Raw genomic sequence first — 21,934 nt, forward strand, 5'->3', positions numbered from 1 at the left:
GGCGCTCCAGGGCACAGGGGTCTTTATACGTCCTGTGAGATACCTCCAGGTAGTGTTCCAGAGTCTTGAACCGAACGATAGGTGGCCCCCCCCACCACCAATGCTGTGTAAGCACACTCTTTTCCATAATCACTCTTGCATAGCATTTTTTCATTTTTATTGATTTGCCTTAATTTAATACATGTATAAGAATATCTTCCATTTAAAAAAAATTTGCATTTCTTTAATAGCTTTGGAGGCTGTGCACTTGATTCCGTGGTGATTTACTCTGCCAATAAACATGTAATCCTACCGTGAGCATGTTTTATCTGTGTAATAAACCATAATAAAAAATAAAAAGGAATCCGCTGACTATGAATGAGACACGTTGACAGGTACCGGGGTTCGAGAGGTTAGAGAGCAACTTGCAGTTTGGTTGGGGACCCTGGGCCTGTGCATCAAAGGGATTACAATCAAAAAAGGCAGAGTTTATTGGACGCTGGCGGAGCGTTCCAGAACACAAATGCTGGAGGCGTTTCGTGTAGGGAGAGAGCAAGACTGTCGTGAGGGATGAGAACAGATACATTTGTGACCTTCATGAGCTCACCCCTGGCACCATGGGCTGCGCCTGTCGGGGTGGGGACGGAAGTTCAGGCTGGCATAGCGTCGCAGGTCTGTTCTCGGGGAGGCAGGAGGAGGTGGGCGCACAAAGGAAGGGCGGCGGGAGTGAAGGGACAGATGGACCAACGGCCAAGCGGAGGAGGGTCGCACCACCCGCACGCCTGGGTCGCCTGAGCAGCCTGCCCTGCTTTGCCAGCCCTTCCGACCAATGTGTCCTGTCAGGGGCTGCTTCGGGAGAAGGAAGCCGGGAGGAAGCTTCCAGCACAAAGACCCAAAGGGAAATGGCTTTTACGCGCACGGGACTGTTGTCCTATCTTTCCATACGGAGTGTATCCTAGAAAAGTCCCTTTCTCTGGCAGCGGTTCTAAAGGGAGGGAACGTCCTCTGCGACAGAATCCACAGCAGCGTTCATTCTCCCATTTATCAACCGCGGACTCCGTACCCGCCTCAGACCGTGTCCCCGCCGTTGCCTGGAGGGCCCCTTGCTTCCGTCTTGCAACAACCACGCTCACCTGACCCTTCCTTGAAGTCTTAACCAGGATTTGAAGGGGGAAAAAAAAAAGGAGGCCATTTCCCCAACGTGGCTCGGCTGGCCTTGCAGAGATTCTGAATTCCCTTCTGTGAGTCAGGCTGGGGGCAATGGCTCTTGCCCCAAGTGCTGAGCACACAGTTCGAGGGCCCGGCTTCCTGTCCGTGTGTGCCCACTGAAAGCTGTGAGGCGGAGGGGAGGGAGGCTCAGAAAGGCCGGCCCCAAAGGAACGGCAGCATGGCCTGTGTCCCCCCACCGTGGAGCCCAGGCAGGGGAGAGAAAAGCCACAGGGGGGGGAAGAGCTCCTGTGACAGAGGACGATGATAGGCAGATGGTGAGAAGCGGTTTCCAGAAACTGGGAAACAGCCCCATCTGACTGCAAGAGAAAGACGTACCGAAGGAGGGCAGGACGGAAACAGAAAACAGCCGGCCCGGCTGGGCTGGCAGGGACGGGCTTTCTCATTTTGCGGATGAGGAAACTGAGGCCCAGGGAGGGGAAGTGGTTTGCTCAAGAGCAGATTCTTGAAAGAATCATCTGCTTTCGCCCTCCCTCTCCACTTCCTCACCTTCCCTGCTGTCCTGAGTCTGAACCGAAGGACAGGCAGGCTGGAAACCCCGTACAGAGGGGCGGGGGGTGAGGGAACGTGAGACAAGCTGAGTGTCCGGGCCTGCGTTTGCTTCTCATTCCGGGCCGGGAAGGCAAGGTCTTTAAGACTGACTCTGCTCCCTTCTGCTGATCTCCCTCGGAGCTCTGCCCCTCGAGACAGAATCCCGGGGGAATCTAGCTGGGTGAGCTGGGGCGGGGAGCCACAGGCGTGGCTGTGTGCAGAGCTCAGGCTCCCGCGGTTATGCAAGCGGGTGCTGAAACTCTCCGGCAGCCCTTTCTCCTAACCCCCGTGAAGACATCTCTCCTGAGCATTTCACGTGAAGCTTCGGAGATAAGAAAGGCAGGACCCTGCACTTCTGCTCAGCTGCTGCCTCCTCCGGGAAGCCCTCCTTGTTGCAGCATGAATCTGGGCTCCCCCCAGGGGTCTGCTCACCCATAGTATTAGCCCTACTTTTCTGCCTTAGCCCACTCAGCCTGGGTTGGTTATATGGGCTTCTGTCTGCTTCCTTCTCTAGACGGGAAGTTGTCTGGGGCCAGGGGGACCCAGTCTCGTTCGCATCTGTACCCTGCCTGCCTATGTCCCTGCACAAATGTGCTCCATGCTTTGGAGCCCGGAACCAGCCGTTAACGGAGGCACATTACACATCTTCGGTGAGCTCCCCGAGGGGTCTGAAGGGTGCAAAGAAGAGGCATTTGGGTGCAGAAAGAGAAGGTGATTCTAAGAATGGGTGTGGAAGGAAAGACAAATGCAGTGCGTGGAGTGGAGGGTGAGTGGGAGGAAAGAAGTGAAGTCGGAAGGGAAGGGCGGAGAGGAAGAGCCCAAGCACCAGGAAAGCAGAAGGGGAGGGGAAAGAGGAGGCGGGCCTCGCCCACCGGGCTCTGCAGCAGGCTCTCCCCCTGCCCCGGACGCCTTGCACGGACGCACAACCTCAGCCAGACCTTCCTGGCGTTTTGTCTGGCATTCTAAAGCTCGGTCTTTTTTTTTTTTTTTATTTTAATTAATTAATTTTTTTAAATGTTTATTTATTTTTGGCAGAGAGAGAGAGAGAGATAGAGCATGAGCGGGGGAGGGGAAGAGAGCGAGGAGGACATAGAATCTGAAACAGACTCCAGGCTCTGAGCTGTCAGCACAGAGCCCGACGTGGGGCTCGAACCCACAAACCGCGAGTTCGTGACCTGAGCCGAAGTCGGATGCTCAACCGACTGAGCCACCCAGGCGCCCCTAAAGCTCAGTCATTTAAAAAGATCTTTGATTCCCACCAATACTCTGATTTCGGACATTTGGGAAAAAAAAAAAAAAAGTCATGGCCCTTGCATGCCGTCCTATTGAGATTAAGATAAATATATCAATTGAAACCATCTTCCCCTTAATAGTTATTTGTGGAATCAAAAATTCCCATGATCATTGAAGCTCTAACATCACGTTTGGCTGTTTCAGGATAAAGTTTGCATTTGATGCAAAATAACCACGAGGTTATGTGTCTGTAGGTGCGGGTAATAGGATTTTTAAAAATCATTATACATTTTGCCCTGTTGTTTCTGCCTTTACATCTTTTAAATCTGCTGCTGTTTGGCAACGATAGCCTGGGTCTCAGGAGTTTTTTGTTTGTTGTGGTTAGGAAGGCTTCTGCCCCCAAACTCACCCTCCATGTAAGAGTAGGAGTCAGTAGAGACATTTGGTTTGCATACACGTTTCATCTTATGGTCAATTTGTCCCAATATCCTGTACAGCCAAGGGCCTCTGTATAGTGTAGTGATTTAAACTGTGGGCTCTGAGGGTTCCCCGGGTGGCTCCGTCGGTTGAGCGTCTGACTTTGGCTCAGGTCATGATCTCGAGGTTCATGAGTTCGAGCCCTGCGTTGGGCTCACTGCTATCAGCCTGCAGCCCAGAGCCCTCTTTGGATACTCTGTCCCCCTCTCTGTGCCCCTCCCTGGCTTGTGCTCTCCCCAAAATAAATAAATATTAAAAAAAATAAATAAAGTGTGGGCTCTAGAGGCAGACTGTCTAGGTTTCTACCCCAGCTCGACCACTTATTAAATTTTTTTTTTCAGTTTATTTTTATTTTGGGGACAAAGAGAGACAGAGCATGAACGGGGGAGGGGCAGAGAGAGAGGGAGACACAGAATCGGAAACAGGCTCCAGGCTCCGAGCCATCAGCCCAGAGCCTAACGCGGGGCTCGAACTCACGGACCGCGAGATCGTGACCTGGCTGAAGTCGAACGGTTAACCGACTGCGCCACCCAGGCGCCCCTCGACCACTTATTATCTGTGTGTCCTCGGGCAAGCTCCCACACGGAGGCTTGTTATTCCATTCATGAAATAATAGTGATGCTTAACATATAAGGTTGTTGTGAAAATCCATCAGATAATATATGTAAAGTGCTTAGAACAGTGTCTGGCACATAATAAGTGCTTAGAAAATATTAGCTCATTATTAATAATCAACTGACGTATATTTCTTGAGTGGGGTGGTGGGTACCCGGTGTTCATTTTATTAAGCTTTAAAATGTGCGTATGTCTTATAAATCCTTTTTATGTGTATGATATGTCTTGCATGCATTAAAATAAATGCATTAAAAATAAATGAGCATTTATGAGGTTTGTTTTAGCAATCATATGTCCCAGGGTTCCAGGAAAACAATGAAATAAAATATTCCATCCCATTATTGGATTCATGTAGCAAACAATGGGACTGCCCAGGTATTCTTATTCATGATTCAAAAAAAAAAAATACGGTAACTATAGAAATAGTACCGATTTTCTAGGAATTAATACATGAGCATGTATTTATTTTTTCCCTTCTTGGACCGACGGCAGGTTCTAGATTCATAGAATCACTAGTATTGAATCATTGGTATGCCTGTCCTCTCCAGGCCGCTTCAGAGCGGGGAAGGACAGTACTCAGGTGAGGACTGATCCATTTACCCAGGGAGGGATGCTGCTGAGAAGTCTCACCTGGCGAACTTGAACTTGATCTTAATTGACAGTCCTGTTCCTGTTTCCCTTGTTGGCTCTCAACGCCTTGAGTAGAAAGATGGAGAGGTTGGCGGTGAGGTTTCGTTCTGGGGACCAGGGGAGGGGGTCCAGATCTTTCTGGACAAAAAAGACACAGCTGTTCATCTCTGATGTAGTTTGAGGAGGTTAATGTTGCCCTCAGCAGCCTCTACAGCAGACGCGGGGGTTCCGCCCCCTCACCCTGCAGGCTGGAGAGCATCTTCTGAATTGCCCTTGAAATCTGTTGCTGTCATGCTCCTCCTTTTCCTGTGCTAACGGTTGGTTGTGTTATAGTGCTTTGTGTACCTGTTTGTCTCCTCTGCTGGATTTCAAAAGTCTTAAAAGGAGACACTTCATCTCGTTTATCTTTAAATACCCACAGTGGCTTGCTCAGTGAGTGTTTGTTGAATGTATGAATGGCTGATTGGGTAGGTGAATGAATGAATGAATGAGTAGGAACCATCATTAAAAAGCTGAGGATAAAGTGGAAAGATTGGGCCACAAAATCTTCCAGGTAAAATATTTTTCAAAAATTAGGAATATTCTCAAATATTCCAATGTGCTGAGTTGACAGAGTAGAGAATTTTGAATGTGGCTCCATTTGTCTGGTCATTCATGAGAATTTACAAATGTTTCACTAGGCTGAGACCCTGTGGCAGCAAGGACCATGTTTATCCCCAAAAGCTAGCACACAGTAGGCACATAGTATGATGCTAAGTGAAATATTCTCTTCTCTTGTAGGATTTAACCCAACCAGTAACCCTGACAGGAAGGAGGACACATTCAATTCAATAAACCCATATACAGCATCTACTTCTGTAAGTACTTTCCCAAGGGGTGGGTGAACAAGAGAATAGATCATGGGTCCTTTCAGGGGTTTTCGGAGGTAGTTAGTTACATTTGTACCCAACTGTAACACAAGGCAGAATGTGATAAGCACTACCATAGAGGTCGAAATGCTAAGTGCTAAAAAAAAAAAAAAGAAAAGTGGGGGGTGCCTGAGTGGCTCAGTCAGTTACGCGTCTGACTCTTGATTTTGGCTCAGGTCATGATCCCAGGGTTGTGGGATTGGGCTCCGTGCTAGGTGTGGAAGTCACACCTTAAGATTTTCTGCTTGAGATTTTCTCCCTCTCTCTCTCCCTCTGCCTCTCCCCTCTCATTTTCTCCCTCTCTCTCAAAAAAAAAAAAAAAAAAAAAAAAAAAAAAAAAGAAAGAAGGAAAAAAAAGAAAAAAAAAAAAAAGCGAAGGGGAAAGAAAAAAAATGCTAAGGGGACCAGGAGGGGAGGAATTTATTAAAGCCTGTGGGATCTGGGAGGACTTCATGGCCGTGTGAGTCCTGGTTGGACAGGCAGGATTTTGTCAGGTAGAAACGGGAGGAGGACCATTTGTTCGACTGCAGTTCAGGGTGCGAAGGAAGAGACGGTGAGGGTCAAGGTGGAAAACTGTCTCCAAGATGGCGCCCAATGATCCTCAACTCCTGCTATTCATGTTCTTTTGTAGTCCTCCCGGCATTGTCTCAGGGGTGGTCTGTGTGACCAATGGAAGTGATGGTGTGTGACTTCTAAGACTGTGCCACAGAAGATGTTGCCACTTCCCTTGCTGTTCTGTGGACTGCTTGCTGTGGGGGAAGCTAGCTGCCTTGTGGTGACGACACCCAGCAGCCTAGGGATAGACCCGCGTGGGGAAGGAACTGAAGCCTCCCGCCACGAGCCAGCGCCAACCTGCTCCTACTGTCTGTGTGAACCAGCCTTCTTGGAAGCTGATCCGCTAGAACTGGGTCAGAGCTCCAGGTGACCGCAGTCCCAGCTGATATCCTGACTGGCACTTAGGCGAGACCTTGAACCAGAACCGCTCAGCTAAGACGCTCCTGATTTTCTGACCCACAGTGACTGAGAGACAGTAGGTGTTCTCTTGATGCTTTAAGGCTTTGGTTTTGGGAGTCGTTTCATAGACAGCAACAGACACACGTACAGAAACGGAGGCTTGGAGAAGAGTTTGGGAAGAGCCTTCGTTTTCAAGGCGCCATACTTGTATGCAATGGGGGCGATGTTTTTCTAAAGGCGTAAAAGATGATGATGACTGTGAGGATGTGTGTAACCTAAGTTGGCGAAAGGAGTGCCGGAGCAGGAAGAAAACTTAAGAGGCCACCGCAGTCGTCCAGACGAGAGGTAATGAGAGAGCGGAAGCGGAGGCACCGCTGGGGGACCGGAGAATGGCACGTCAACGCAGGGGGGTGAAGGCGAAGAAGTCACTAAGGTGACTCCTGGGTTTTGAGCGCAGGAACACGGGGGAGCCACGATCTCATTTACCCAAAGAGGAAACACAGAAGGGAGCCCACGTGGGTAGGAGTCAAGAAGTGGGGGTATCTATCTCCTGGCGAGGAGAGCTCCCTGTGTCCAGAGCTCCGCGGAGGGCTGGCCACCAAGGCTGCTTCACAGATCGGGCTGGTCGAGAAACCTCTCCCCGAAGGACGAGCCTGTTCCATTTCACAGCACATCTTCCCCACTGCCAAGTGTTCCCTGGTGACAGCCTCTGCCATCGATATTTTTAGCATGTGGCCTTTCTGAGCCTGAAAAACAACATCCACTTCCTGGAACTTCTCCTCCAGCTGACAGCCAGTGACCCACGCGGGCGGGAGCTTCAGCTGGGCCTGACAGGCGACAGTCTGCCAATCTGCTAGGGGAGAGGAAGGCAGGCCGCAAGTTGGGCACGAAGGCCTCCACCCCGCTCCCTTCTGTCCTGCTCTTGAGGCCTAACGACGTCGGTGCACGTCAGAAGCCGAAAAGTAAGGAAGCCTGTGAATAAGGCCCAAGAGGCAGGAAGCTTCTCCTGCAATTTCCTTCTATGACAGCTACATCAAGTCTGAAGGTAATACCTGGCCAGGTGACGTTAGAAAACCACCAGGACATAAATACTGCTTTTGTAGTAATCCTAGGACAGGCCTGCGTGAAAACCCCCTGGGACTCGTCACACGTGCTGTTGCATCCCGTGGGGTCAGATCTGAGGCAGAGCCAGAAAAGCATCGAGGGAAACGTGAGAGAGGGTGAGGGGTTTCTCCGATGGGGTCTGCAGCCCCGGGCCAAGGCTGGGGGTGGGAGGTGGGGGGCGAGAACCCACCGGACCGTTCCCCAGAGTTGTAAGAGTTCTCTGCCAGAATTTTAGAAATTGTGCTTTTTAGAGTTTATGATCGTCTAAACGGGTTGGAATAAGCGTATTCGGTGCTGATTGACCCCTTATGTAGGAGTACTACCTCGCCCCTCAGGACCCATATCCACAAATGTGTTTTGATGCTAAGTGGCATTTTATTTTATCATTTTTTTTTAAAGTTTATTTATTTATTTATTTAGAGACAGAGAGAGAGCACAAGCAGGGGAGGGGCAGAGAGAACCACAGAGAGAACTGGGTGGTTCACACACCCAGTTTTCCAGCAGTGGGTTTTTTGTTTTTTTTTTTTTTTTTATGGTTATTTACTTTTGAGAGAGAAAGAGAGAGAGAGAGAGAGCAAACAGGGGAGGGACAGAGAGAGAGGGAGACAGAGAATCCGAAGCAGACTCCAGGTTCTGAGCTGTCGGCACAGAGTCGATGCAGGACTTGAACTCGAGAGCCGTGAGATCGTGACCTGAGCCAAAGTCGGAGGCTTAGCCAACTGAGCCCCAGGCACCCCTGCAGCTGTGTTTTTAAAGCTGGTCCCAGGATGTCAGGAACATCTGGTAGCCCACCTTCCCCTGGGCCTGAGCTTCCCCTCAGGAATAACTATATGTGTCCTATTTCCATGCAACATGACTGGTACACAAAGCTTACCCACCTACACAAGAAACTCCATTCAACTATATGATGAATGCAATTAATTTTACACGCTTTTACATGATTTAAGGACTTGTGGACGGAGGTATGCTGTGTACCACACTGCCTGCTGTTGATTCTTCATTTTCCTGTTATTATCTTTATATTTTTTGCTCCAGTTTTTCCTTCCTGAATCAGGATGGCTGGCATTAGCCACATTAAAAGAAACACGACGGCAGGGACTTAACCAAATAAGGTTTTTGGCTTAGTTTAGTTTAGTTTTGTTTTTGAGATATTTACATGATGTAAATCCACATATTTTAAGTTTACTGTTCAGTGAGTTTTGGCAAAGGTACTATATAGTTTATGAAACCACCCCATTGGTATATAAAACATGTTTATCACCCTAGGAAATGATCCTATGTCCCTTTCTTGTGAACCCTGACCCCTTCCCCTAGGCAGCCACTGTTCTGATTTCTCTTACCATAGCTTAGTTGTGCCTGCTTCTAGAACTTCATATAAATAGAACAATACCGAATGTATCCCTTTGTGTCTGACTTCTTCGATTCAACGTAATATTCATAGTATTCATCCACGTGGTTGAAAGTTTCAGTAGTCCTTTCCTTTTCACTGCTAAGTAGTATTCTAGTGAATAAATATGCCACACTTTTTGTACCCATTCTTTGGTTGATACACATTCGGGCCGTTTTCAGTTCTTGCCTGTCGTGAATAAAGCATTTAAAAACATTCTTGTATACGTCTTTTAAGTTTTCACTTTTCTGGGGCAAATAACCAGAAGGAAAATGGTTGGGTAATAAATAGGTGCGTATTTAATATTTCGAGAAACTGCCCATCGGTTTTTCCAAATGCCCACGATAATTTGAACGGCAACGTGTGAGCGTTCCGTTGCCCCGCATGCTCGCGGACAGAAGTGTTGCCAGTTTTAAACATTTTGGCCATCCTGGCGGATGTGAAATATCATGTGGTTGTGACTACATTTCACTGATAACCGGTGATGTTGAACGCCTTTCCATGCGCTCTTTGGTCATTTCTGCAGCTTTCTCTGTGACATGCCCTTTGAAGTCTTCAGCTCGTTCTTTAAAAACCCTGGGTTGCATTTCGCTTTGTTTTCTTTTCTTTTTAATTTACAGCAGTGTGTATATTGTGGATACAAGCTCTTTGCCCGATAAATGTGTTGTGAATATTTCCTCTCAGTTTGTGGTTTGCCTTCTCATATTCTTAATGTCTTTGACGAGTGGAAACTTTAAATTTTGATGAACTTCAGTAGATCAGGTTTTAATTGTATGGCCAGCATGGATCCATTTCTGGGCTCTCTGTTCTGTTCTATTGATCTACTTGTCTACTCTCACTTATGCCAGTTTCCACCTTCTTGATTCAGATGGGGTTTTTAGTTTGTTTCCAGAGGTAGGTGGACCCGGGCTGGTAAAGCTGCTCAAGGGAGTTGTCTGCGAAGAGCCAGGTTCCTTCTGGCTCTCTGCTGCATCATCTTCAATGAGTGGATTTTGTTTTCCTGGAGGCAAGATGGCTGCTTCGTCAATGGCGTCCCATTCTGGCCTCCGGCAGGAAGAAGAGGACAGACAGGTTAAGACTCAGCACCCTGCTGAGTCTGCCCCTTTATAATCGAAGAAAAAAAAAATCCCAAACCCAAATAACCAAACCATCATAAAAACCTTCCGGAGGCCCCAGTCAGGACTCTGTTCGCATCTCAGAACCGATCACATGGCCACCCCCTAGTGGCAATGGAGACTAGGGAGAGGAATATTTTCACGCTGTGCGACGACTACATTAGTGTACCCACCACTGCGGCAGAAGGGGAGTGATCGCACCTATCACTTTGGACAAATCAGAACCCACCCTTGCAGCTGGATGTAGGTCAATCTCACAAACCAGGAGAGTGCTACAAAACGTCTTGGGGGAACAATAAAGAGTGAGGACGGGGGTGCCTGGGTGGCTAAGTCGGTTAAGCGGCTGACTTCAGCTCAGGTCATGATCTCATGGCCTGTTTGAGCCCCGCATCGAGTTCTGTGCTGACAGCTCAGAGCCTGGAGCCTGCTTAGGATTCCGTGTCTCCCTCTCTCTCTGCCCCTCCCCTGCTTGCGCTCTGTCTCTCTCTTTTTCTCAAAAATAAGTAAACATGGAAAACTTTTAACAAGAGAGTGAGGACAAAGAAACATCCAGAATATATATATATACATATGTATATATGTATATGTATATATATATGTGTGTGTGTGTGTATATATATAATATATATAAGTTATTATATATATGTTTACTTATATATATGTTTACATATATGTTTACATATATATATAATATTATATATATAATAACTTATATATATATAAGTTATATTACTTAACTTATATTTATATCCTTACTATATCTTTATATCCTATTCTATATCTCGTTCTTCTCCTCTCCTCTTCTCTCGTTCTCTCTCTCTTCTCTCTCGTTCTTTCTCTCCTCTTCTCTGTCCGTTATCTCTAATCTCTTCTCTCTCCGATTTCTTATCTCTCGTTTATTCACCTGGCTTCTCCCCCCGGTAGGGGTACACAGGAGGGCATAAGGTCATGAACGGTTTTTCACCTTCCTTCCACAAGGCTGCCCCTATTTGCAATAGAAGCAGCACTGTCTTATTCAGGTCATTAATTACATTTGCAAGTTTTTTTTTTCAATATATGAAATTTATTGTCAAATTGGTTTCCATACAACACCCAGTGCTCATCCCCAAAGGTGCCCTCCTCAATACCCATCACCCACCCTCCCCTCCCTCCCACCCCCCATCAACCCTCAGTTTGTTCTCAGTTTTTAAGAGTCTCTTATGCTTTGGCTCTCTCCCACTCTAACCTCTTTTTTTTTTCCCTTCCCCTCCCCCATGGGTTTCTGTTAAGTTTCTCAGGATCCACCTAAGCATGAAAACATATGGTATCTGTCTTTCTCTGTATGGCTTATTTCACTTAGCATCACACTCTCCAGCTCCATCCACGTTGCTACAAAGGGCCAGATTTCATTCTTTCTCATTGCCACGTAGTATTCCATTGTGCATATAAACCACAATTTCTTTATCCATTCATCAGTTGATGGACATTTAGGCTCTTTCCATAATTTGGCTATTGTTGAGAGTGCTGCTATAAACATTGGGGTACAAGTGACCCTATGCATCAGCCCTCCTGTATCCCTTGGGTAAATTCCTAGCAGTGCTATTGCTGGGTCATAGGGTAGGTCTATTTTTAATTTTTTGAGGAACCTCCACAGTTTTCCAGAGTGGCTGCACCAATTACATTTGCAAGTTTTGAATCTTTGAGAGGTAACCGCCTCATGAATATCTTAACCGAATCTATGTCTTAAAAACTCAAAGACAGAGAAAGCATGATGGCAAATGTTTGGATCCTAGGGATGTCGGGGAGAACAACAGCCACTTCTGTTCAGAACCTGCTCTTCGTGCACTTAGTGACAGACTGTGTTACCTTGTCCCACAGCAGGCACTGCTCAAGTTCCCAGCATGGATATTGTCCCATTTCTTGCCTTGAGATCCCGTAAGTCCGTCTATACTGTCTGCTATTGAGTAATTCGTTTAGCCTTTAATATTAACCCGTCCTTGTTCTTGGAAGAAATTGATTCGAAGGACAGGCAAGTGCCTAGCAGGCCTCGACTCAAACAGTTTTCCATTTGGTGGGGTGAACTGAGGCACAAGTATCTCCTGTCGCCGTGATAGCTAGTGACCGTTAAGAGTCGACTCGAGTTGGAACAACCCGTGTTTACTGCGGTATTCATTTCCTAGAGCTGTCATAACAACGTACAATAAACTGGGAGGCCTCACACAACAGGAATTCATTCTGGAGGCTAGAAGTCCCAAATGGACATGTTGGCAGGCCATGCTCTCTCTGAAGGCTCCAGGAGAGAATCTTTTCCATGATTTTCTCTCAACTCCTGGCATTGCCTGCAAACCTTGGCTTGTAGATCCATCACTCCAACCTGTGCCTCCATTGTCACATGTGCCTCTGTTGTCACCCCCCCGTCCCCCGCCCCGAGTGTCTGTCTTCTTATAAGACACCAGTCGTGGGGCGCCTGGGTGGCGCAGTCGGTTAAGCGTCCGACTTCAGCCAGGTCACGATCTCGCGGTCCGTGAGTTCGAGCCCCGCGTCGGGCTCTGGGCTGATGGCTCAGAGCCTGGAGCCTGTTTCAGATTCTGTGTCTCCCTCTCTCTCTGCCCCTCCCCCGTTCATGCTCTGTCTCTCTCTGTCCCAAAAATAAATAAACGTTGAAAAAAAAAAATTAAAAAAAAAAAAAAAAAAGACACCAGTCGTGTTGGAAAATGGCCCCCCTGACCCCAGGATGATCTCATCCTAACTTAAATAACTACATCTGCAGTGACCCTTTTTGCAAATAAGATCATATTCTGAGGCTGCAGGCATTAGGACTTGAGCATATCTTTCGGAGGATGCAATTCAACCAGTAACAGCTGCTAAGACATGTCATGGAGTTTGTAAGGTGGGCCGGGACCAAGGTGCCAGGATTTTTTATTTTGCAAGGTCCAGGAACAAAGCCATGCTAACAGGAAGAACACATTTGCCTCAAGTCCAGCCAGACTGGGTTGCTACTCCAGATAACAACAGATACCGTCTGTCGTCGCTCTCATTGTTGGGGACTCTGAAGTGGAGGGAAACACCCACCACCACCATTGCCCTTGAATTAGAGCCCGACTCCAGCCGGAGGGGAAGAAGCCGGCTCGCGAAGACACAGAACTGTAGGCAGGGAGCATTGTCAGGATTTTTGGGTCCCGGTCCTGGATGCGCCTAAGCCAACTTGCCTCCAGCCATGCCTGGGGATAAGAGCCCACACATCTTCTTTGCTGCATTTCATTTTCTCCGATCCTAATTGGCAAAAGTTGAGCAGAAGAGAGGTTGTGCATCTGAGCCAAGCCTGAGAAGCTGGACTTCCCAAGACATAAGAAGGAGAACTTTCTGGGGATGCGGGATGGTGGAAGGGGTGGGCGTTGAAGGGCTGGAAATGGTGGATGGGGAGGATTAGCTTTCTTTTTTATTTTTTAAAAAAAATTTTTTTTTTAACGTTTATATATTTTTGAGACAGAGAGAGACAGAGCATGAACGGGGGAGGGGCAGAGAGAGAGGGAGACACAGAATCGGAAGGAGGCTCCAGGCTCTGAGCCATCAGCCCAGAGCCCGATGCAGGGCTCGAACTCATGGACCGTGAGATCGTGACCTGAGCTGAAGTCAGATGCTTAACCGACTGAGCCACCCAGGTGCCCCAGGATTAGCTTTCTAAAGAGGGGAAGGAGCGAGGACACCGGGCTGCGAGGGTAGAGTAGGAGACAGATTAAGTGGGGGTGACACAGACGTTTGAAAAGAGGAAGTGTCCACGTGGGACACTTGTCCTTCTGTGGACCTGAACCTATGAGCCTTCCTCTCTGCAGGGTACAAGGAAATGAGTAAGGGAGATAACGTTGCAACTTCGGGTCCTCTCCTTGCACCGCCTCTGACCCCACAGTCAGAAGACTGTACCAACCCCCATCCTCATCCGAAGTGTGTTTTGTCTGGTGAGGCATGAGGCGCCCAGGACAGGAACAGAAATCGCTTCCCGGCACATGGGACTAGGGAAGTGAAGGTGCCACAGCTCTGGCAGAGGTGAGGCTGAAGGGGCACCCGCTCCCACTGTGGGGGCTCTGCGGGTCCTGATTTCCCCACCCCCACCTCTGCCCCTCTCTCCCCTCCCGCCCCCGTGCAAAGGGGGTGTTCCGACACAGCTGGATGATCTTGCTAGAGCTCTGTAGAGTTGTTGTCACTGCAAACAGGGCCTCGCACAACTCCGGGAAGTCAACAGAAGCAAAAAATGCTGGCATTTAACCGCAGCTCTCATGGAATGCACGGGAAAAGTCTGAAAACCTCTGAATTTGGGAAGTCTTTAGGCCCCCTGGGGAGCCTTGGGAACATAGAAGATGTTGGCTGTCTCTGAGGCGCTCGTTGTGCGTGTGTGCGTGTGTGCGTGTGCGTGTGCGTGTGTGTGTGTGTGTGTGTTGGAGGCATCTTCTACGTGCCCCCCTACAAACCCACCTGAGTCTTCGGGCACATGCAGTGGTTTTTAGAGCCGACGGCTCCCAGAAGCGCGAAGGTCCTGGGATGTACGTCCAACTCCGCCTACTTCTGAACCAAATTTCTTCTCCAGTCTTGTTCCATAAATCTGCATCACGGGGTCGCACTCCTAATCAACAGCTAAGGGAGTCTTACTTGCCTTGCACTAAATAATGGCGAGTCCCTGAAAGCTACTTTGTCGAGGGAACGCCCAGCCCTGGCTCTTTCTAAAGGGATGCTGAATAAGCATTAGGATAAGTGACGGATGTACTAACCTTAACAGAAAAAACCTGAGCCGCGTGTTCCGAGATTCATGAAGGGCTTAGACTATGTCTCCGTTCCTCTGGAGGGAGAGGCCAGAGGACCCCTTTTCCTCTCTCCTGAGAAAGACACCTGGGCAGGGAAGGGCTCCTTCCCTCCTCACAGAAAGGCCTTTGCTGTGCAGGGGGAGGGGGAGGGCAAGGAGAGGGAGACATCCACAGGTGCGGAAACCAGGGGGGTGAGCGCTTCGTCGTCGTCGTGTGTGAGTGATCCCTTTCCGCGGGCTGCACTCGTTCTGCCCCGCTCTCCCTCCTCCCCTGGCTCCTGGCCCAGAGGCAGCGGCTGGCAGGGGGCTTGTCGGGGGGGGGACCCCTGCCAGGCTGCCAGCTGCCCGGGAGCCCAAGGGGTGCTCCGGGGACCAGCACGTGGTGTGCAGTCTGCTGTCGGGCTCTCGTGGCCGCGCCAGAGGGGAGGACCCTAGACGTGGGAAACGTTGGCAGGTGGTTCCGTTGGGGGACTTCTTGTGGCCTCTTAGAAGACCGCCTGCCAACGGGCCCTGGGCATTTGGCAGAACGTCTCCACTTAGCTTACGGTCTCTGGTTCCTGTTGGGAAACTCAGGGCTTGCCAAAGTGTTCATTTTACTAAGTGAACAACGCCATTCTTGGCTTCTGTCTTGCTACTCACTGCAGTCTTGTGCCGTGCTCCCCCTTTTGAGCGTCTGTCAAGGTCGTGAGAGATTAGCCCTCGGCGGGGGCGGGGCCCTTCCGAGGTCAGATCGTTTCTCAACTGGCTAGGGCATGTCGCAAGATACAGGAGGGCTGTCCTGGTCCTTGGGCTCGCCACCTTGCTCCTTCTCCAGGTCGATGTGCACCCGTGACCGGTTGCCTAAGCCCCCCGGGGCCTCCGTGAAACACCTAGGTCTCACTGGCTTTGGGGACTGACAAGTATGGCCTTAAGTACCGCGCTCTAACTTGCTGTGTGACCACGGACAAGTTGCTGGGGTTCTCTGAGCTTCACTCTCCTCATTTGCAAATGAGGGCAATCATCATAGGGACTTTGGAGACGTTGAGTACGAGCCACTGGTACCGTGCCTGGTGTATTTACCACACCTGATCTATGCTACCTTTTGCTCTCAGGAAGATTCTCTGCTGTGAGGAGTACGGCTGTGCCACAGTGCCCTGGCCAAGGTGAAGGTGGTGCTGCCTTCTCAGGCAGTGGGTGTGCAGAACATCTCCACGTGCACCCGGGCTCGCTCGGGAACCTGGACGCTTCTCTGTCGGCGGCGCTGTGCAGGGGAAAAGGCAGCCGCAACCTGTTAGCAATTACGCTATTGTTGTTATGATTCTCCGAAGCCAAAGCAACCTTGACTGGGACTTCAGTTTCACCTCCTGTTTACCGGGGGACCCCTCAGTCTCAGTGTTCTTCTCTGGATAAGGGGACAATAATACCTCTTCGTAGGGTTGTTTTAAAGTCTAAATAAAGTGACGTGTGTAAGATTGCTTGCATTTAGCTGCATTCGATAAATATTCCCACATTGTCACTCACCTGTCTCCTTATTCTAGCTCTTTATTCTCTTGCCGGAAGTATGGACTTCAGACGACTAAGCTTGTTACGATCCTGTATAAAATGACCAGCCTTCTCAGGGCAGTTCAGAGAATCAAACGCCGTTTTGTTTAGTGGATAGTCTCCGTTAAATCTGTTTGAGCTGCTCAGGGTTGCCTTCGCTATGTCGGACTTCGCGGCGTGCGCTGGACAAGTGGGGTTCGTGGACAAGTTCCACGTGAGTGAGGAGGGACGGTTGGGGCGGTTCTGCAGGTAAACTTGAGGCAAGTGCTCACTTGTGCATGTAATCCAAACACAGCCTGAGGACAACGAGGCGGTGGTTCAAATGCTCCTTTTTCCCTCTTTCCAAGGATACTTTTAAAATGTGTGTTTGCGTTTGGAAAATGTGACTGGCATTTGTTTTGAATTTTATAGTGTCACACACTATCGGATACTGTGGATTACTTAAACCTTAAGCCCTCTGGCCGACTAAAAAAAAAAACCTCTAAGTGGTTCTCAGCAACCTTCATATACAATGTAAATTGCAATATCTATCAGGATATGTGAGAACATCTGTTTTTCTTCTAATGCAGTAAACATATAAGGGTCTCTCGGGACATATTTTAAATAGACTTAATACAACATGCAGGAATGATAAGCAAAATATAATCACGGTCTTAAGGGAATGTGAGCATTTCATATTAATAACATTGGAAACTTATGTTTAATGCAGTGCTAAAAGTTGACAATTAAGCATGTAAGAGTCAGGAAATTCAATTAAAATTATCACAGTAATATGAATTTAGCCACATCCTGTATTGGTTATGAAATCCATTTAGCACTGCAAACAATAATGTTTTCGGCTGGTTTATTCAAAAGGAAAACAGGAACAAAAACACTCTAATGCTATATATATATTCTGGTACTGTGGTCAGGCTAATTTTGCTGGGGGAAGAAGTTTAACTTCTGAATCTTTAAATGCCCCGTCATTTGATCTGAGTATTCTCTTTCCTTGCCTGTTGCATCATTTCTGTCAATAAAACAAGGCCGAGCAACCCCCACAGGACTTCTCCTCGCCTCTCCCAGCTCTCTGCGGAGGACAAGGACCCGTCGGCCGCCCGAGGGCACCCTCCTGGGATTAGAGCCGCTTTTCTAATTTGTCCCTCCGCTTCTCTGCGGGCGCTGTGGTCGCAGGGATCGGAATTCTGTGCCGATGCTCCACCCCTCATCTCGAGCTGGGAACCCCCTGTGGCCATGTACTTGGGGGGAAACGAAGCTTGTAATTCCATTCTCCGTCACGGCACAGGGTTCGTGGACCCTTCACTGAGTCTACTCCACATGCCCCCCCCCCCCCCTTTCTGCCGGCCGCACACGCCTCCCTCTAGTCCTTTGCTGTCCGAGACCACGGAAGACGGGCGTTCATTTTTAATACACACACGTCCGCAGCAGGTCTAATATTGCCACCTCACTGTCGTGTTGCCACGCGACTGTGTGCGAGCTAGGGTGCTTATCAAGCATTCACTCGACGGTAGCCCGAGTCAACGTGGCACCGGGAACTTCAGCTGTGTGCCCACACGCTCCCCCCAGCAAAGGGCTGCAAGGGCAATGATAATGAAAGAGTCTCGAGAGAAACTTCTCAGGGAATTACACCAACACTCATCTGGAAGGTTGTCAGACCTCTGAGAATCACCCTTGACTCCTCTTCCTTTTATCCCTCGTCCCTCGCTAACCCTTGCAGTTACTCCTCAAGAAACAGTCCTCCAACCCACCAACTTCTGCCCAAGGTCACTGCCACCACGCCAAGTCTAACTCGTCCCCTTTTCTCCATAGACCTCTGGCGCGGCCTCCCAGCTGCTCTCCCCGTCTCCACCCTGCTCAGCTGATGGCAAATGCCCATCCTGTTTCGAGACAACTCCCCTTAAAGTCCTGGAGTGGCTTCTCTCTGTTCCCAAGATCATTTTGAAACTCCTGGCCGCACTGGCGAGGCCCTCGGTGAAGCGGTTCCCCAGGCCCCTCCCCTCCCATCTCCTCAATCTAGTTTCCAGCTAAATGCCGAGCGTTTCAGTTCCTCAGCTGCCTTGTGACCTTTCTCCTGCTCGGGATCTTTGAACACATCATTTCCTCTTTCCTCCTGTCTCTGCTAAGCTGATTCCTACTCATCCTTCAGGTTTTAACGTAGATGTACAGGTCGAAGATTTGTCAACCCTGCATAGAGCAAGGCTATGGGTGCCATTTTTGCTCACTTAGTGTCTCTGTGTCACATTCTGGTAGTTCTCATCGTATTTTATTATTTTATTTTGATGAAAAAATTATTTTAATGTTTATTTTGAGAGAGAGAGACAGAGTGTGAGCAGGGGAGGGGCAGACACACACACACACACACACACACACACACACGTGCACACACACACACACACACACACAGAATCCAAAGCAGGCTCCAAGCTCTGAGCTGGCAGTGCAGAGCCCGACACGGGGCTCGAACTCAAGAGCTGCGAGATCATGACCTGAACTGAAGTCGGGTGTCCAACTGACTGAGCGGCCCAGGCGCTCCTCTCATGATATTTTAAACTTCTTCATTATTATCCCATTTTTTACAGTGATCTGCGATTAGGGTTCTTTGATGTTATTATGGTCATTGTTTTTGGGGTGCCAGGAACCACGCTGATATAAGAAGGTGAAACGAATGGATAGATGTGTGTGTTCTGACTGTTCCCCTAACCAACCGTCCCTGTCTCTCTCCCTCTCCTCAGGCCTCCCTGTGCCCTGAGACGCAATGATATTGAAATAAGGCCAGTGAGTCACCCAACAGCGGCCTTTAAGTGCTCAAATGGAAGGAAGAGTCATATGTCTCTCACCTTAAATGAAAAGCTAGAAATGATGAAGCTTCGTGGGAAACGTGTGTTGAAAGCCGAGACAGGCTGAAAGCGAGGTCTCGTGGGCCCAACCGGCAGCCGAGTCGCGAATGAAAAAAGAAAGTTATTGAAGGCCCTTAAAAGTGCGGCTCTAGTGACCACACAAATAAGAAAGTGAAGCAGCCTTATTGCTGATGTGGAGGAAGTCTGAGCGGTCTGGATAGAAGGCCAAACCACAGCATTCCCTGAAGCCAAAGCCTGATCGAGAGCAAGGCTTAGCTCTCTGTAACGCTATGAAAGCAGAGAGAGGTAAGGAAGCCACTCGAGTTTAAAACCAGCGGAGGTGGGTTCGTGAGGTTGAAGGAAAGAGGCCGTCTCCGTAACATGAAAGTACAAGGTGAATCTGTAAGCACTCGTGTAGAAGCTACAGCAAGTTCTCCAGAAGATCTGCCGAAGATAATTCACGAAGGTGGCTACACTCCAGAACAGACTTTCAGTGTAGGCCAAAGTGCCTTCTGTTGGAAGAAGATGCCACCGAGGACTTTCAGAGCTGGAGAGGAGAAGTCAATGGCTGGCTTCAAAGCTTCAAAGGACAGGCTGACTCTCTCGTTAGGGGCCAGTGCAGCTGATCACTTGAAGCTGAAGTCAATGCACATTGTCCATTCCAAAAATCCTGGGGCCCTTAAGAGCTATGCTAAATCTGCTCTGTCTGTGCTCTGTAAGTGGATCAGTGAAGCCTGGAGGGCAGCACATCTGTTTACAACATGGCTTACTGAATATTTGAAGCTACTGTTGAGATCTTCTGGTCAGAAAAAAAGATAGCCTCCAACAATTCTGCTCATTGACAATTGACCTGTCACTCAAGAGCTCTGAAGGAGTTGTACAAGGAGATTAATATTTTTTTTTTGGATTAATGCTGTTTTCAGGCATGCTAATGCAACACCCATTCTGTAGCTCATGGATCGAGAAGTAACTTTGACTTAGGAGTCTTAAGAAATACATCTTGTAAGGCTAGAGCTGCCATAAGTAGTGATTTCTCTGATGGATCTGGGCAAAGTCCATTGAAGATCTTCTGGAAAAAATTCACTATTCTAGATGCCATTAAGAACAGTCATGGTTCGTGGGAGGAGGTCAAAATATCAACACGCACAGTCGGTTGGCAGAAGTTGACTCCCACCCTCCTCTCATCTCCCTGCATAGTTCTGGGTTAGTGTGGACTACAGGAGGCACTTGACATGAGTTTGGAAGGTAGACGCGAACCAGCAGCCATCTTTTTATGCTTAGCAGTTAGGCAGGGCACATGGCTCTCTGGCACACACATTCTTGCCTATCTGCTGGCTCAACCAGTTGACTTAGGGCAGTTGGCTGGGCCCTCAGTTCTTCCAGCTTGTTCTAGGAACTCCTTCAGCTTCTCTGACTGGACTGTGACGAGGCTACCAGAATCTCCGGCAGAAAGTCGCAGTCATTGAGGTTTGGGCTTAAAGTCGGTGTGTGAAAGATAATGGGTTCCAGCCTGTCCTCGTGGTTTCCTCCCATATTTTAGCGTCAGTCCAGTTCTTGCTTCCCCCGCTTCATGTACCTCTCTACCTGCCCCTGTCTGCCTGTCGGCTTGCCCTTTTGGATTTGAGGCTTCAGCACCAAATGGAGAACCACTTGTTCTCCACCAAGTGGAGAACTGCACAAGCTGCGCAGTTAAGGGTTGAACTGTGTCCTCCAAAAGACCTGTTGAAGTCCTAACCTCCCGTACCTCAGAATGTGACCTTGCTTGGCAATGGGGTCGTTGCAAATATAATGAATTAAGAAAGGTCACACTGGGGTAGGGTGGACTTTTGATCCTTTTGAGGATCTTTTGTCCTCATGAGAAGATGGCCATGTGAAGACAGAGACCTAAGGGGTGAGCACAAGGTAGTGACAGGTACAGAGACTGAAGGGCTGCAGCTGCAAGCTAATGGACACCAAGGACTCTTGGCGACCACCAGAAGCTGGGGGGAGCAGAGAGGGACCCTCCCCTTATAGGTTTCAGAAGCTGATGGCCCCGCCAACACCTTGATTGTGGATTTCTTCTACTCTCCAGAACTGTGTCCCGATAGGTTTCTATTGTCTTAAATTTCTTTACAGCGACCCTAGAAAACAAATACATTCACATAGACAGTTGTGTAAGCTTGGATCTCTATGACACATGCATATACGTGTATGGATTATATGTATAAATATAAATATATAAACATGTATATAATCTTCTAGCAGCTCCGCTCCTCTGGTGAAACCCTGACTGCAACAAGGCACGTGTTTTCATCCCTTTTGGACAAATATCTGAGAATGGACTGCCAGGTCATAGAGTAAATGTGGATTTAGCTTTTTAAGAAACTACCAAACTTTTTCCGAAGTGTTTTTATTTGTATTTTGCCCCTTTTTTACATTTACCACTTTACGCTCTGACCAGAAATGGGTTAAATTAAAGTCCCATTTGCTCCACGTCCTTGCTAACCATTCCAGAAGGTTTATGGTAGGATCTTTTACCTTGCGTTTCCCGATGACTAATGACACCGAGCATCTTTTCACGCACTTATCGGCCATTTGTAGATCTTCTTTTGTGACATGTCTGTTCAAGTCATTTACCCATTTTTTTTTTTTTTTTTTTTTTTTTT

At 48.5% G+C, this 21,934-nt stretch overlaps 2 long non-coding RNA genes across 3 annotated transcripts; both read left to right on the plus strand.

Moving 5' to 3' along the window:
• Positions 1 to 1,701: 1,701 nt before the first annotated feature.
• LOC116738104 lies at positions 1,702 to 8,228 on the plus strand. The gene is made up of 3 exons (XR_004343712.1): positions 1,702 to 2,387; positions 5,473 to 5,549; positions 6,232 to 8,228. It is a non-coding gene; the product is annotated as an uncharacterized LOC116738104 (long non-coding RNA).
• Positions 8,229 to 13,891: 5,663 nt separating this feature from the next.
• LOC115509381 lies at positions 13,892 to 21,527 on the plus strand. Of its 2 annotated transcripts, XR_004343711.1 has the most exons (3): positions 13,892 to 14,183; positions 16,026 to 16,669; positions 19,185 to 21,527. It is a non-coding gene; the product is annotated as an uncharacterized LOC115509381 (long non-coding RNA). The 2 variants fall into 2 exon arrangements; XR_003967316.1 differs by lacking the exon at positions 13,892 to 14,183 and having other exon boundaries at positions 15,453 to 16,669.
• Positions 21,528 to 21,934: the final 407 nt, after the last annotated feature.

The sequence above is a fragment of the Lynx canadensis genome, chromosome A1, assembly GCF_007474595.2.
Source record: "Lynx canadensis isolate LIC74 chromosome A1, mLynCan4.pri.v2, whole genome shotgun sequence".
NCBI classification, from domain to species: domain Eukaryota; kingdom Metazoa; phylum Chordata; class Mammalia; order Carnivora; family Felidae; genus Lynx; species Lynx canadensis.